Here is a 16,677-nt window from a genome sequence, read left to right as displayed (position 1 = left end):
AAGACTTTGGCAATGGAAATGCTAAAAAATGAGAATCCCCTGGGTAGCGTCTCCCTGAAACAAGTGCAAACCACTTGGAGGCTTTTGGGCTGGGAGCCAGGAACCCTCCTGCTGTCTGCTGGAGAGGAAAAAGGCAAAATAGACAGGGCGAGGAGCAGGGACGGGGATACGCTGCTCCTTTCACACACATAGGAAGCAGCTTCTCGCTTTTTTCTTTCTACTCCCCCTCTTTTACAACTGTCGGTCAAGCGTTAAGAACTCCAGTCCAAATCCACCTGCTAAATGTGAACTTGTGCAAAGCTGCCCCTTAATTCTTCTCCTCTCTCCCCACCCCCTGCAGGGTGTACAAAGGCTGCAACAACACAAGGACTCTGGCAATACTCTTCTTTCCCGTCCATGGAAAAACACAATCTTAGTGGCTTAGAAAATGGTCTATCGAACCCGTTCCAACATTTCTCTCCTTTTTTTTTTTTTTTAGAAAACAGAGCACACCCCAAAGTAAGCTGCCAAAATATGAAGACACAAACACACATACACGCTGCTCCTACAAACTCCCCTGCACACACTCGCCGTTTGTACATCATTGGCGACAGAGTGAGATACGGAACGTCTCATACCTGCTGTGAATGCTAATCAGCCAGGAGTACTCCTTTTTTTCCTCAAGACAGGGAACTGTTTCCTTCCAAATTTACTTGAACCCTCCTCCACTGTCTCTTTGTTAATAAAAAAAAAAAAAACGAAAATGCCAAAAACAAAAAAAACCCCAAAAAAATCCTTCTTTGTCACCTAAGTCCTGAGACTTCTTTAAAAAAAAAAAAAAATCTATGGCTTCGATGCTGCTTGTACTGAGGATATTGATTGTGTGTCTGTGTGTCCCCCCTCCCCTCCTCCTCTCCCTGTCTCTGCCTCTTCTGAGTGGTCTATTGATAAGTCCCTAGAGGCGCTGGGTCAGCCTGCCCGTAGGAAACCAGACACAATGCACAAATCTCCGAGTGCCATTCTGCCATCAGCAAGCAGACCACGTTTAGGGAGAGAGGAGGAATAAAAACAGAGCAAGAGACACAGAGAGAGGGAGAGAGAGTGAGAAAAAGACTGATTGAACCAGGAGGGAGGGAGAGAGAAAGAAAGCCAGGGAGAGAGAGACACTGCCAGTCAGGTTAATCATCCCTACTTTAATTAGCTGTTCAGCTTAGACATAAAACAATTGAATTTGAATGATCTGTCAGCAGGCTCGGCTGTACCAAAGGGGGGACGCGAATATTACAAAAAGGCTGTTGGTGTCTTCTGATAAGCACTGCTGCTCACGCTGGAATATCCTGATTTATCTCACACAGGAAACTTACAACTCCACAAAAAGTACAAACATATAACCAGGGAGGAAGTTTCCATCTCTCAGTAACACTCACAATAGAAGAAAGAAAAACACAGCGGCCCCTCCAGGGGTGTCAGTCAGGGGTAATAGATGAGACTGGTACACTCAGACATGGATCATAGCATCACACTCTCCAAAAGATGCTCTGTACATTCCAAATGCCACACACAGCATCCAACATCCCTGATACACAGAGATAGAGCATACATAGATAGATAGATAGATAGATAGATAGGAGATAGATAGGAGATAGATGGATATGAGATAGATAGATAGATAGATAGATGGATAGGAGATAGATAGATGGATAGGAGATAGATAGATAGATAGATAGATAGATAGATAGATAGATAGATAGGAGATAGATAGATAGGAGATAGATGGATAGATAGATAGATAGATAGATAGATAGGAGATAGATGGATAGGAGATAGATAGATAGATAGAAAGGAGATAGATAGATAGAAAGGAGATAGATAGATAGATGGATAGGAGATAGATAGATAAGAGATAGATAGATAGGAGATAGATGGATAGATAGGAGATAGATATATAGGAGATAGATAGATAGATAGGAGATAGATGGATAGATAGGAGATAGATATATAGGAGATAGATAGATAGGAGATAGATGGATAGATAGGAGATAGATAGATAGGAGATAGATGGATAGATAGGAGATAGATAGATAGGAGATAGATATATAAGGAGATAGATAGATAGGAGATAGATGGATAGATAGGAGATAGATAGATAGGAGATAGATGGATAGATAGGAGATAGATAGATAGGAGATAGATATATAAGGAGATAGATAGATAGGAGATAGATGGATAGATAGGAGATAGATAGATAGGAGATAGATATATAAGGAGATAGATAGATAGGAGATAGATGGATAGATAGGAGATAGATAGATAGGAGATAGATAGATGGATAGATAGGAGATAGATAGATAGATAGATAGATAGATAGATAGGAGATATAGCATAGATAGATAGATATGATAGATAATAGATAGATATGGTAGATATGATAGATAGATATGATAGATAATAGATAGATAAAACATAGATGGATAGATAGATAGATAGGAGATAGATGTGATATATATATATATATATATATATATATATATATATATATATTAGATATATAGATATATATATATAAATATATATATATATATATATATATATATATATATATATATATTAGATATATATTTATTAGATAGCTAGACAGCTATGAGATATATAGATATTAGATATATATGAGATATATAGATATTAGATATATTAGATAGTTATAAGATAGATAGATATTAGATAGATAGATGTGAGATATATAGATATTAGATATATTAGATAGATATAAGATAGATATTAGATAGATAGATGTGAGATATATAGATATTAAATATATTAGATATAAGATAGATAGATATTAGATAGATGTGAGATATATAGATATTAGATATATTAGATAGATATACGATAGATGGATATTAGATAGATAGATGTGGGATATACAGATATTAGATATATATTAGATAGATATGAGATATATTAGATATAAGATAGATATTAGATAGATATATTAGATAGATATAAGGTAGACAGATGTGAGATATATAGATATTAGATATATTAGATAGATATAAGATAGACAGATGTGAGATATATAAATATTAGATAGATATATGTGAAATATATAGATATTAGATAGATATTAGATATATTAGATAGATATAAGATAGATATTAGATAGATAGATATATTAGATAGATATAAGATAGACAGATGTGAGATATATAGATATTAGATAGATATAAGATAGACAGATGTGAGATATATAGATATTAGATATATTAGATATAAGATAGATAGATGTGAGATATATAGATATTAGATATATTAGATAGATATACAATAGATAGATATATGTGAGATATATAGATATTAGATATATATATATATTAGATAGATATGAGATATATAGATATTAGATATATATTAGATAGATGTGAGATATATAGATATTAGATATATTAGATAGATATAAGATAGACAGATGTGAGATATATAGATATTAGATATATTAGATAGATATAAGATAGATATTAGATAGATAGATGTGAGATATATAGATATTAAATATATTAGATAGATATACGATAGATAGATATTAGATAGATGTGAGATATATAGATATTAGATATATTAGATAGATATACGATAGATGGATATTAGATAGATAGATGTGGGATATACAGATATTAGATATATATTAGATAGATATGAGATATATAGATATTAGATATATATTAGATAGATAGATGTGAGATATATAGATATTAGATATATTAGATAGATATAAGATAGATATTAGATAGATAGATATATTAGATAGATATAAGATAGACAGATGTGAGATATATAGATATTAGAAATATTAGATAGATATTAGATAGATAGATGTGAGATATATAGATATTAGAGAGATATACGATAGATAGATGTGAGATATATAGATATTAGATATATATATATATATATTAGATAGATAGATATTAGATATATATAAGATAGACAGATGTGAGATATATAGATATTAGATATATTAGATAGATATAAGATAGATATTAGATAGATAGATATATTAGATAGATATAAGATAGACGGATGTGAGATATATAGATATTAGATATATTAGATAGATATACGATAGACAGATGTGAGACATATAGATATTAGATATAAGATAGATAGATATTAGATAGATGTGAGATATATAGATATTAGATATATTAGATAAATAGATATGAGATATATAGATATTAGATATATTAGATAGATATACGATAGATAGATGTGAGATATATAGATATTAGATATATATTAGATAGATAGATATGAGATATATAGATATTAGATATATATTAGATAGATAGATGTGAGATATATAGATATTAGATATATATTAGATAGATAGATATGAGTTATATAGATATTAGATATATTAGATAGATATACGATAGATAGATATTAGATAGACAGATGTGAGATATATAGATATTAGATATATATTATATAGATAGATATGAGATATATAGATATTAGATATATATATTAGATAGATAGATGTGAGATATATAGATATTAGATATATTAGATAGATATAAGATAGACAGATGTGAGATATATAGATATTAGATAGATATAAGATAGATGTGAGATATATAGATATTAGATATATATTAGATAGATAGATATGAGATATATATATTAGATAGATAGATGTGAGATATATAGATATTAGATATATTAGATAGATATAAGATAGATATTAGATAGATGTGAGATATATAGATATTAAATATATTAGATATAAGATAGATATATATTAGATAGATGTGAGATATATAGATATTAGATATATTAGATAGATATACGATAGATGGATATTAGATAGATAGATGTGGGATATATAGATATTAGATATATATTAGATAGATATGAGATATATAGATATTAGATATATTAGATAGATATAAGATAGATATTAGATAGATATATTAGATAGATATAAGATAGACAGATGTGAGATATATAGATATTAGATATATTAGATAGATATTAGATAGATAGATATATTAGATAGATATAATATAGACGGATGTGAGATATATAGATATTAGATATATTAGATAGATATACGATAGACAGATGTGAGATATATAGATATTAGATATAAGATAGATAGATATTAGATAGATGTGAGATATATAGATATTAGATATATTAGATAGATATACGATAGATAGATATTAGATAGATAGATGTGAGATATATAGATATTAGATATATATTAGATAGAAAGATATGAGATATATAGATATTAGATATATAATAGATAGAGAGATGTGAGATATATAGATATTAGATATATTAGATAGATATAAGATAGATATAAGATAGATAGATATATTAGATAGATATAAGTTAGACAGATGTGAGATATATAGATATTAGATATATTAGATAGATATAAGATAGATATAAGATAGACAGATGTGAGATATATAGATATTAGATATATATTATATAGATAGATATGAGATATATAGATATTAGATATATATTAGATAGATAGATGTGAGATATATAGATATTAGATATATTAGATAGATATAAGATAGACAGATGTGAGATATATAGATATTAGATAGATATAAGATAGATGTGAGATATATAGATATTAGATATATTAGATAGATATAAGATAGACAGATGTGAGATATATAGATATTAGATATATATTAGATAGATAGATATGAGATATATATATTAGATAGATAGATGTGAGATATATAGATATTAGATATATTAGATAGATATAAGATAGATATTAGATAGATAGATAGATGTGGGATATATAGATATTAGATATATTAGATAGATATAAGATAGACAGATGTGAGATATATAGATATTAGATATATTAGATAGATATAAGATAAATATTAGATAGATAGATGTGAGATATATAGATATTAGATATATATTAGATAGATAGATATGAGATATATAGATATTAGATATATATTAGATAGACAGATGTGAGATATATAGATATTAGATATATTAGATAGATATAAGATAGACAGATGTGAGATATATAGATATTAGATATATTAGATAGATAGATATTAGATAGATGTGAAATCTATAGATATTAGATATATATTAGTTAGATATGTGATAGATATATGTGCGATATATAGATATAGATAAATAGATGTTAGATAGATAAATAGATGTGAGATAGATAGATAGATAGAAGATATATATGAGATAGATAAATATAAGCTAGCTAGATATTAGATATAAGATAGCTAGATATTAAAGATAGATTGATGTGAGATAGATATGAGATAGATATAGATAAATACTGTAGACAGATTAGATAGATATGAGAAGGATAGGTAGATAGATATTAGATATATATGAGATAGATATAGATATATATTGTAGACAGATATGAAAGGATTAGGCAGATAGATAAATAGAAGTATGATATATAGATATTAGATATAGATAGATGTGAGATATATAGATAGAAGATATATATTACATAGATATATAAATATAAGCTAGCTAGATATTAGAAAGATATGAGATCGATAGATATGAGATAGATAGATAGATGTGAGATTAATAGACAGATATGAGATAGATATATATGATAGAGATATAGATAAATACTGTAGACATATAGATATTGGATAGATAAATAGAAATATATTGGATAGATATTAGATAGATACATATGAGATAGCTAGATATGAGATAGATTTGATAGATAAATACTGTAGACAGATATATATTAGATAGACATAAGATATAGATAGATATTAGACAGATACATATGAGATAGATATTAGATAGAGAGATAGATATGAGAGATATTAGATAGATATGAGATTGATATTAGATAGATAGATATGAGATAGACAGATAATAGATACAAAATAGATATTAGATAAATAGATATGAGAAAGATATGAGATAAATAGATACACTATATGGACAAGTATTTGACCACACCTGTTAATCATTGAATTGAGGTGTTGCAATCAGACCCGTTGCCAGAGGTGTATAAAATCAAGCACCCAGCCATGCGGTGGCTCCATTTGCAAACATCTGTAATACAAAATGGGTCGTTCTGAAGAGCTCAGTGACTTCAAGCGTGGTACTGTGATAGGATGCCACCTTTGCAATAAGATGGTTTCTGACATTTCATCCCTGCTAAGGTGCATGGTGCATAAAAGTTGTCAATGTTCTGCTGATCCCATAGCTGAAGAGTTCTGAACTTCCACTGGCATTAATGTAGCACAAAAACTGTGCGGTGGGAGCTTAATGGAATGGGTTTTCCTGGCCGAGCAGCTGCATGCAGCCTCACATCACCAAGACCAATGCCAAGCGTTGGATGGAGTGTGACACTGGACTGTGGAGCAGTGGAAACATGTTCTGTAGGGTGGCAAATCACACTTCTCTGTTTGGCAGTCAGATGGGCGAGTCTGCCAACTGTGAAGTTTGGTGGAGGAGGGATAATGGTATGGGGCTGTTTTTCAGGGTTTGGGCTAGGCCCCTTATCTCCAGTGAAGGGCAATCTTAATGCTTCAGCATACCAAGTCATTTTGGACAATAACATGCTTCTAACTTTGTGGCAATAGTTTGGGGAAGGCCATTTTTCATTCCAACATGACTGTGCCCCAGTGCACAAAGTAAGGACTACAAAGACCTGGTTTGATGAGTTTGGTGTGGAAGAACTTGACTGGCCCGCACAGAGCCCTGACCTCAACCTCATCAAACACCTTTGGGATGAAGTGGAACGGAGCGAACCAGGCCTTCTCCTCCAACATCAGTGTCTGACCTCTTAAATGCTCTACAGAATGAATGGGCACAAATTCCCAGAGAAACACTCCAACATCTTGTGGAAAGTCTTCCAAGAAGAGTGGAAGCTGTTATCACTGCAAAAGGGGGATCAACTCCATATTACAGTAAATGTATTTGATTACAATGTCATTACAGTTCCTGTTGGTGTAATGGTCAAGTGTCCGGAAACTTTTGTCGATATAGTGTAGATATGAGATAGACAGATAGATATTACATATATAGATATTACATATATATTAAACAGACGTTAGATAAATAGATAGGAGATGGATAATTGATATTATACAGGAGATAGATATTAGATGATGAGATAGACAGATATCAATTAGATATGAAATAGATATAAGATAAATATACATGAGAGAGATATGAGACAGATTCATAGGAAATATATATCAGATAGATATGGACAGATATAGATAGATATTAGAGAGATAGATAAGGACACATATGTATAGATAAATATGAAACAGATATAAATATGAGATAAATACGGGCTATGATTATCCAATAGGCTAACTAGGCTGTAGCCTAGGGTGCAAGGCTGGGGGGTGGGAGGATTTCCCTTTTTGGGAAAAGCGATTAGGAGTGACAAGGATGGCAGCAGGTAAGAGCATGACAGTCCTTTCCTCCCTCCACATACTCAGTAGCGCTCGTTCATGCCTCCATCCCACTATACAGGTCTGATTGTAATGAAAACTTAATGAGTGTGTGAGAGAGAGATAGATATAAGATAGATAGATATCATATAGATATGAGATAAAGAGATACATAGATGTTGGATGAAATTGGCTCTAAAGGGCTAAAATGTGCAATAAATTATTGAACTTAGGAGATATACATATATATATATATATATATATATATATATATATATGCTTATATAATTAAGTTACTTATATAATTACAAAAAATGTGCGCTCACTACCTGACACTTTTGGTGAGAAATAATATTTTATTTTAGTTTGTTATTGGCCTTTGAAATTGCAAGTTATCATTCTCACTTAATAGAAAGACATTCACCAATTAGTCAATAAAAGAGATACTATTTTTGTAGGGGTATGTACTTTGTGGTGCACTGTATCATGTCATGTATATACAAGGAGTACACTGCATTTGCTTAGTTATTTCCTTTCTTTTATTAATCAGCGTATTTATGACTCTAACACAGTAGTGTTCACTAATACTATAAGGCCTAGGGGTAAATTTATCAAGCTGCAGGTTTGAAAAAGTGGAGATGTTGCCTATAGCAACCAATTAGATTCTAGCTGTCATAATGTAGAATGTACTAAATAAATGATAACTAGAATCTGATTGGTTTTTATAGGCAATATTTCCACTTTTTCAAACCCGCAGATTGATAAATTCATCCCTTATCCATTTTGGCTGTAACAGGTAATTAGGCTGCGGAAGTGCAGCCCAAATCCAACCAGTCCAAAAATCATGACCGTGAACAAGGTAAAGGAGCCAAATCCAACCTAATTAAGGACCCATTTGAATAATTAGTAATCTGCAAAGGTCAGCAATAGATTTTTATTTCACTGAATGAGTAGTAGATCGCTGGATCACACATCCACAACATCTAAATGGAAAGGTTACTGTGAAAGAACAGGCTAGACTTAACTTTATCCACTGGGAAGATAGAGCATGTATGGAGTGCAATAGAATATCCCACACACTGATATTGCAGAGCACTGGAACCTTTTTTTAACTCGTCTATAAAATAACAACTTTTGTGAAATGTTCAGAAACATAAAACAAAATATATTCCACATTCAGCTACGGCAACAGAATCAAGTCTTTATATGAATGATAACTGTGGGATTATAAGGGTTCCCAGCATTTCCGTTCCTTGTGAGATGAAACAGAATGTGTTTCTGCCAGTCTGAGCCATCTATCAACCCAGCTTTACATCCCTTGCACCAACAAGTCCCCAATTGTTCACTTTTCAGCACTATTTATATATTTATGCAGCATAATCAACTTCTGTGTGACCCGCTCATTCCCAGATGGTTCAACAATGCAATAGCAGAGCCCTCGCTGGCTGCAACGCCCCCAGCTCATACTGTATAGACTATTGTACCCCAGCAGTCATCATCTTACAGCTCAATCTGTAGATCATGTTAGACGGGAAGCAGCTCACAGACGATTCACCTCTATTCCAGTGCAATAGTAGTATTACAGCCAATACATTATAGCCAAGCAATCTGAAAGTTGCCCACCGCATAAAAACAACTATTTAGTTTTAGTTTAGTGTTCAGTTCTTCATTAATTTATCTCAGTCATGGGTAACCTGATAAACATTCAGTGGCCACATGGGCATCTATCTAACTTTTCAAAAGGGCCGCACATCATCTTTAATCTCAGTAATAAGATAAAATAATACATTTAGTCAAAGAAAGAGACACCTATCTGATATAACAGATCAGCAGGCATTTTATACAAGTATTACACACTACACACATCTGACAATAGAGCAGGAAGGAGCTGGGGGTCGCAGGTAAAGGCTCGGAGGGCCATCTGTTGCCTATCACTGGCTTATCTGATATAATGTATGTGAGTAGGAGGGTTACTGCAGCCTGAAATCACCTCCAAAAACATGAAGAAAGATAGTTCTGCTGCAATTTCCAGCATTGTGCCTATATATATATACATACATGATATATATATATATATATATATATATATATATATACATACACACGTACACACACAGAAGTATGGTGTTATAAAGGGAGGACAGAACAGTATACTTAGAGGTAACATTAAGAATTGTTAGGGGTTACTCTGAATGGGATTGCTATTCTGGTGATTATTAGTAATCAGGAGGACAAACACGGGTGTTTTTTTAGGAAAACATGTTATAAAGAGTTTGGCCGGTGGACTGGGCAGAATACTTCTGCTGGGAAAAGAAGATATTTTCGTTTGGGGCACGTCACAGGAATCAGAGAAATGTACAGAGCTAATAACATGAAACTAAGTAACAAGGTGACAGAGCACATGTAACAGCATCACTCTATACCTGGATAATCCGCTAGTGAAAGGGGCTTCCTGGATTTGGTATCTGCCACCTGCCACCTCCTGGGATCTTCCTCACCTGTATAAAGAGGGAACAGAGCTGCATTAGCAGAAGAAAAAGGGCAATTTGCAGTAGATAAATCAATGAGTGCAAGTTGTATACATCCAGGGCCTGATCATTACACTCAGCACAGCAATAAGGGTTACTCATCACTCTGGGGCCCCCACTCTACTGAGTATGCATGGGGCCCAGCACATGAGCTGAACTGGGTTGGTTTAAGTTTCCACCAATCAGCTGGCTGGAAAACAACTGAGACGTAGCGGAGTCGGTTGAGCAGGAACGAGAAACTCCGACAGGACAGGGGTGGGAAATAGCTGAGAGACCGAGAACGGCAAAGAGGGCAGAAGACGTGGCGCACAGAGGAGAGCAGAGAAAAAGGTGGGAGAATAGGGAACAGTAAGGGAAAGTAAAGAGGATCACGCACGGGAAATAGATAAGTTAATATAAATAGTTACTAGAGGAAAAGAAAATAATAGACCAGACAATTTGGTACTGTCATTAAAAGTAGTAATATCTGTCATTTTAGTCAGTTAGTGATAATTTATCAGTGTGAGAAGTATTATCTGCCCTTTTAGTCATTCAGTAAGCAGGTTAGTGATAATTAGTAAGAGCAGTATTATCTGACATTTCAGTCAGCTAATTATCAGGTTAGTGTTAACTTATTAGTAAGTGAAATATTGTCTAGTTTTAGTCAGGAAGTTAGCAGTCAAAAGTCAATTATTTAGTGACAGTATATTAACAAGCAAGATTTTGTGAGAAAGTAGGACGTAATTAATTCATAGACTAGCGAGTCGGTGAGTTGTTACTAATTACATCCAAAATAAAAAACTAGCTTGGGAAGAGAGGTGGACAGAGTATGAGTGTGTTGGGCAGAACAGATGGATCAGATAAGAAGTACATTCGGTATGAGGAAAGAAAAGAAGGAAAGCCAGGTTAGGGAAGGAGGTGGAAAAGGTCTCAGTCACAATCATCATCATCATCATCATCATCATTTATTTATATAGCGCCACTAATTCCGCAGCGCTGTACAGAGAACTCATCCACATCAGTCCCTGCCCCATTGGAGCTCACAGTCTAAATTCCCTAATATAGACACACACTTACACACAGAGAGGGGGACAGACAGACAGAGAAAGAGAGACAGACAGACAAAGAGGGAGAGACTAGGGTCAATTTTGATAGCAGCCAATTAACCTACCAGTATGTTTTTGGAGTGTGGGAGGAAACTGGAGCACCCGGAGGAAACCCACGCAAACACGGGGAGAACATACAAACTCCACACAGATAAGGCCATAGTCGGGAATTGAACTCATGACCCCAGCGCTGTGAGGCAGAAGTGCTAACCACTAGGCCACTGTGCTGCCCCACAATCAAACCCCAACAACCAGTTCTCTCGTCCTAGAGCAACAGACGACAAGTTCAGACCCTAAAAATGGACATTACTCCCAGAACAACAGCATTCCTGTCCGGTTGTCATCCAGATAAGTGGCACCACTAACGCAAGCCCTGGCCAGGCGAAGGCACGGCAGCGTAACAGCAAGGATTTAGTAAATTCCCTTGAATAACACTGAGTCAGTAGGAGACTGGACTCTTGGATTAAAGCAGAAACCTTTTTGCCCAACGTACACTAACTCACATGTAATTTATCGCATCTCCCGGCACAATGATTCACATTATCTGAGCCCCTCAGGGGCTTGAAGCCTGTATTATTAGTAAAAACAACTGTTATTAATACCAACCTGAATTCAGTTACAATAGATTAATGCTTTTAAATAATTGATGTGATAAGCAATTAACATTGTAAGGAATCGTATGTGTTTTTTTAAATATTGCTCAAGTTTCCAATTCCTACCCTTGTTTCCCCTAATAAACATCAACCTTTTAAAAGAGTGTAACTTATTTTGGGGATCTCCTGTTGGTCAGGATATCGCCTCTCCATGCTTCAGGACCAGTGGCATTTTCACTTCAAAGCTCAGGACGAGTGTATCATGGAACAAAATCTGACAAGAACCTTATTATATGTAACAGCAGTTTTATATAGTAGATGTAATATATAATGTATACAATAGTGATATTACCTGTGGTCTACAAGGAAAGGTGTCCTACAAAGATTTGTAACAGGCCTGATATCCCAGAAGTGGGTAACCAATGTGAGAAAATAGAGCTGCAGACTAATGTGTGGAATCTAAAATGTAATAAATAAAATAATGTATGTGGAACATAAAAATTAGAATACAAAATAAGCAAAGATGTTAGATCAACAAAAACAAAGGAAGGAAAGCATGAAGGTCTAGTCTCAGGTGATAAGAAGGTGGTCAGGCAGTACCTGGCATTATAGGAAGACTACATTAATTCCACCTGCCTAATATTGTGTAGGTCTCTCTCGTGCCACCATAACAGCTCTGACCCGTCGAGGCATGGGCTCCACAAGACCTCTGAAGATGTCCTGTGGTATCTGACACCAAGACATTAGCAGCAGATCCTGTAAGTCCTGTAAGTGCGAGGTGAGACCTCCATGGCTCGGACTTGTTTTTCCAGCACATCCCACAAATGCTTGATCAGCATTAGATATGAGGAATTTGGAGGCCAAATCAACACCTTGATCTCTTTGTCATGTTCCTCAAACCATTCCAGAACAAATTTTTGCAGTGTGGCAGGACACATTATCCTGCTGAAAAAGGCTGCTGCCATCAGGGAGTAGCTGTCACCGGTTGTCCTTCTTGGACCACATTTGGTAGGTACTAACCACTGTATACCAGGAACACTCCACGGCCGTTTTGGAGATGCTGTGACCGAGCTGTCTAGCAATCACAATTTGGCCCTTGTCAAAGTCGCTCAGATCCTTACACTTGTCCATTTTTCCTGCTTCCAACACATCAACTTTAAGAACTGACTGTTCACTTGCTGCCTAATATATCCCACCCCATGACAGGTGCCGTTGTAACCAGATAATCAATGTTATTCATCTCACTAGTCACTGGTTTAATGTTGTGGCTGATCGGTGTATATTCTCACTTTATAGGTCACTGATAAAGATCTCTCCTTATGTTACCTTGAAGCCTTTCACAGTACTCAAGGATGTCTATAGTTAATTAAATTTACCGTTTAATTATCTTCTCTTATCGCATTGTCAAGAAATACGTTTCCAATTTATGATCTGATAAGAGACTATCCTGGCAAAGACTATAGAGAATGATTTAGTCTTTGCGATCCGCGGGTTTTGTGCCTATTTGCTGTACATGCGAGGTCCTCTGGCCATGCATTCGCACAAACAAATCATTGATGGGGAAGGAGTGCGCAGAAGATCCCTCTTCATTAGGCTTTAACTAGAAGGGCGCCAGATGACGTTAGCAATCAGAAACAAGCTACTGAAAGCTTTTTGCAGCTTGTTAAATTACCCCATTTTGCCTCTCCCAGAGAGATCTTTAGCGATGGCTGTTGCGAACGAAACTGTACTCAACATTACAGGATTAATAAATAGGTCAGATACTTATATTTTGCTATAATCCAGTTAAACGCCCATTTTCGCAGGATTTATAAACTAAAGGTCTTTGATAAATAGGCCCCATAGATATAAAACATTAAGAAAAAGAAACAAAAATGAAAAAACAATCTCTCCAAAAAACATAGAAAAAGTCATCATCAAATGAAAAAAAACCAACCCCCCAATTACTGAACACACCTGTAGTTTCTTTTCTGTCATCAAATTCTACATTTCCATGTGTATGTTGGTATAGGAGTCATTCAGTCACTGCTCCCTGGCGTGTTTACATGACTCCAGGTAGCTGAGGCTGGAGGTGACGGAGTAGAGGACACAGGACCGCACAGTGAGCAATATGCGCAGACACGCGCCTAACTGAATCTGCCCTTTGTATTCAGGGATATGCAGAAATGTCCCTTGTGCTGAGCACATTAAGAATCCCCATACAAAGCTGAGCACATAAAAGATCACAAAAACTAAATGTATTTATTTTATATATTCAGTTATTTTGTGTTACTATAAAATAGGGTCATGCAAACACTGTCTGCACAATATAACATGTATCATTTCCTCCATAAAAATGAGCTGTTAGATAAAGCAGGCAGCGGAGGGAATAGCAGAATAGAGAAGTATTATCTGTCATTTTACTCAGAAAGTTACAGCATAATAGTCTACAACCAGTTCTAGATCTCCCAGGCTATATGTATCTGCAGAATAATCTTAAACTAGTAAGGTTACTGCTGGTTGTTCATCTAGTGTCTCTCTCTAGTGTCTCTCTCTATTGTACTATACCAGAGACATGTCCCCTACTAGATGATCATTATAATGTAGAACCAGTGACAGAACCTTAGTGTCTATACTATCCTGTATCTCACCAATCATCTAAAACCAGTGGCAGGTGATCTAGCACTTGTACATCTATAACTGAACCAGACACTCTTTCGCTCCTATACTGTTCCATAAATAGTGACAGACTTACAAGAGTCTCTGTGGTATCTGTGTAAGAATCTAGAACCAGTGATAGATTTATGGCAACATCACTATTCCACAGTGACAGTAACCCAGAACCAGTGACACATTCTCCAATCTCTCTATGGGAACACAATAATCCAGAAGCAATACTGGATTCCCTAGACTGCACTGTAGTTGCATAATAACCTAAAACCAATGACAAGTTCCCAGACTACACTGTTCAAGTAACCAAAAATAAGTGTTTTCATAGACTCCACCAGCAAAATTATCCAAAACTAGTGTCCGATTTTCGGACTCCTTATTTTAGAGAATCTGTAATCCAGAATCAATAACGCTTTGTGCTTCTGGAGAACCAGTGGGAGATCCACACGCTCTATAACATATCTCCACAATAATCCAGAACCAGAAATAAACTACTATCTAAAATAGAGTACTGGGAGAAATTATATTATTATTAGTGATAGATCCCCTGAAATTTTTATTGCACAATACCTACACAATAAGCACCCTTACTTTCACAATACAAGCTTCAACTAGGTTTTTTATAACACTAATAATACCATGCAAACTGCTATGGGAATTAAACCCAAAATAACCCATCCAGCATTTTCGTGGCCCTATTTGGGATGATGCATGCTCCATTTATTTGCATTCATTGCAAGTCCCTACATGGTGGTCAATTGAGTGTCCTCAACTGTATCCCAACTTCAAGCGCTCGTTACTACAGCATCAAACTCAATCTAACAGGTGGTGTCACCGGTCGGTTACCAGCCAAATTCAGATCTAGTGACAGATTGGCTGCAATTTCTGTAGTACTACACCTGCACAATTATCCGTAATTAGTGATGGATATCTATCTCCTGTACAGTACCTGGAGGACCAGTGACAGATCACCTGGACTCTGTACTGTAAGGTTCCTGTGTAATAAGCCAGAACTAGTGATAGATATCTATCTCCTGTACAGTACCTGGAAGACCAGTGACAGATCACCTGGAGTCAGTACTGTAAGGTTCCTGTGTAATAAGCCAGAACTAGTGATAGATATCTATCTCCTGTACAGTACCTGTAGGACCAATGACTGATCACCTGGACTATGTACTGTAAGGTTCCTGTGTAATAAGCCAGAACTAGTGATAGATATCTATCTCCTGTACAGTACCTGGAGGACCAGTGACTGATCACCTGGACTCTGTACTGTAAGGTTCCTGTGTAATAAGCCAGAACTAGTGATAGATATCTATCTCCTGTACAGTACCTGGAAGACCAGTGACAGATCACCTGGACTATGTACTGTAAGGTTCCTGTGTAATAA

The 16,677-nt window shown here is 34.9% G+C and overlaps 1 protein-coding gene across 7 annotated transcripts in view; it reads right to left on the bottom strand.

Annotated features, from left to right (window-relative positions):
• ZBTB20 (zinc finger and BTB domain containing 20) overlaps positions 1–16,677 on the bottom strand; it is a 656,370-nt gene that overhangs the window by 80,116 nt on the left and 559,577 nt on the right. For all 7 annotated transcript variants that reach the window (XM_075197396.1, XM_075197393.1, XM_075197397.1 and 4 more), the window contains one exon: positions 10,856–10,930. The gene's annotated coding sequence lies outside the window, so the exon portion shown is untranslated. The remainder of the gene's footprint in view (positions 1–10,855; positions 10,931–16,677) is intronic.

This window comes from Mixophyes fleayi, chromosome 2, assembly GCF_038048845.1.
Source record: "Mixophyes fleayi isolate aMixFle1 chromosome 2, aMixFle1.hap1, whole genome shotgun sequence".
Classification (NCBI taxonomy): Eukaryota; Metazoa; Chordata; class Amphibia; order Anura; family Limnodynastidae; genus Mixophyes; species Mixophyes fleayi.
Note: the sequence above shows the minus strand (reverse complement) of the source record. Positions and strands in the feature narration are given on the sequence as shown.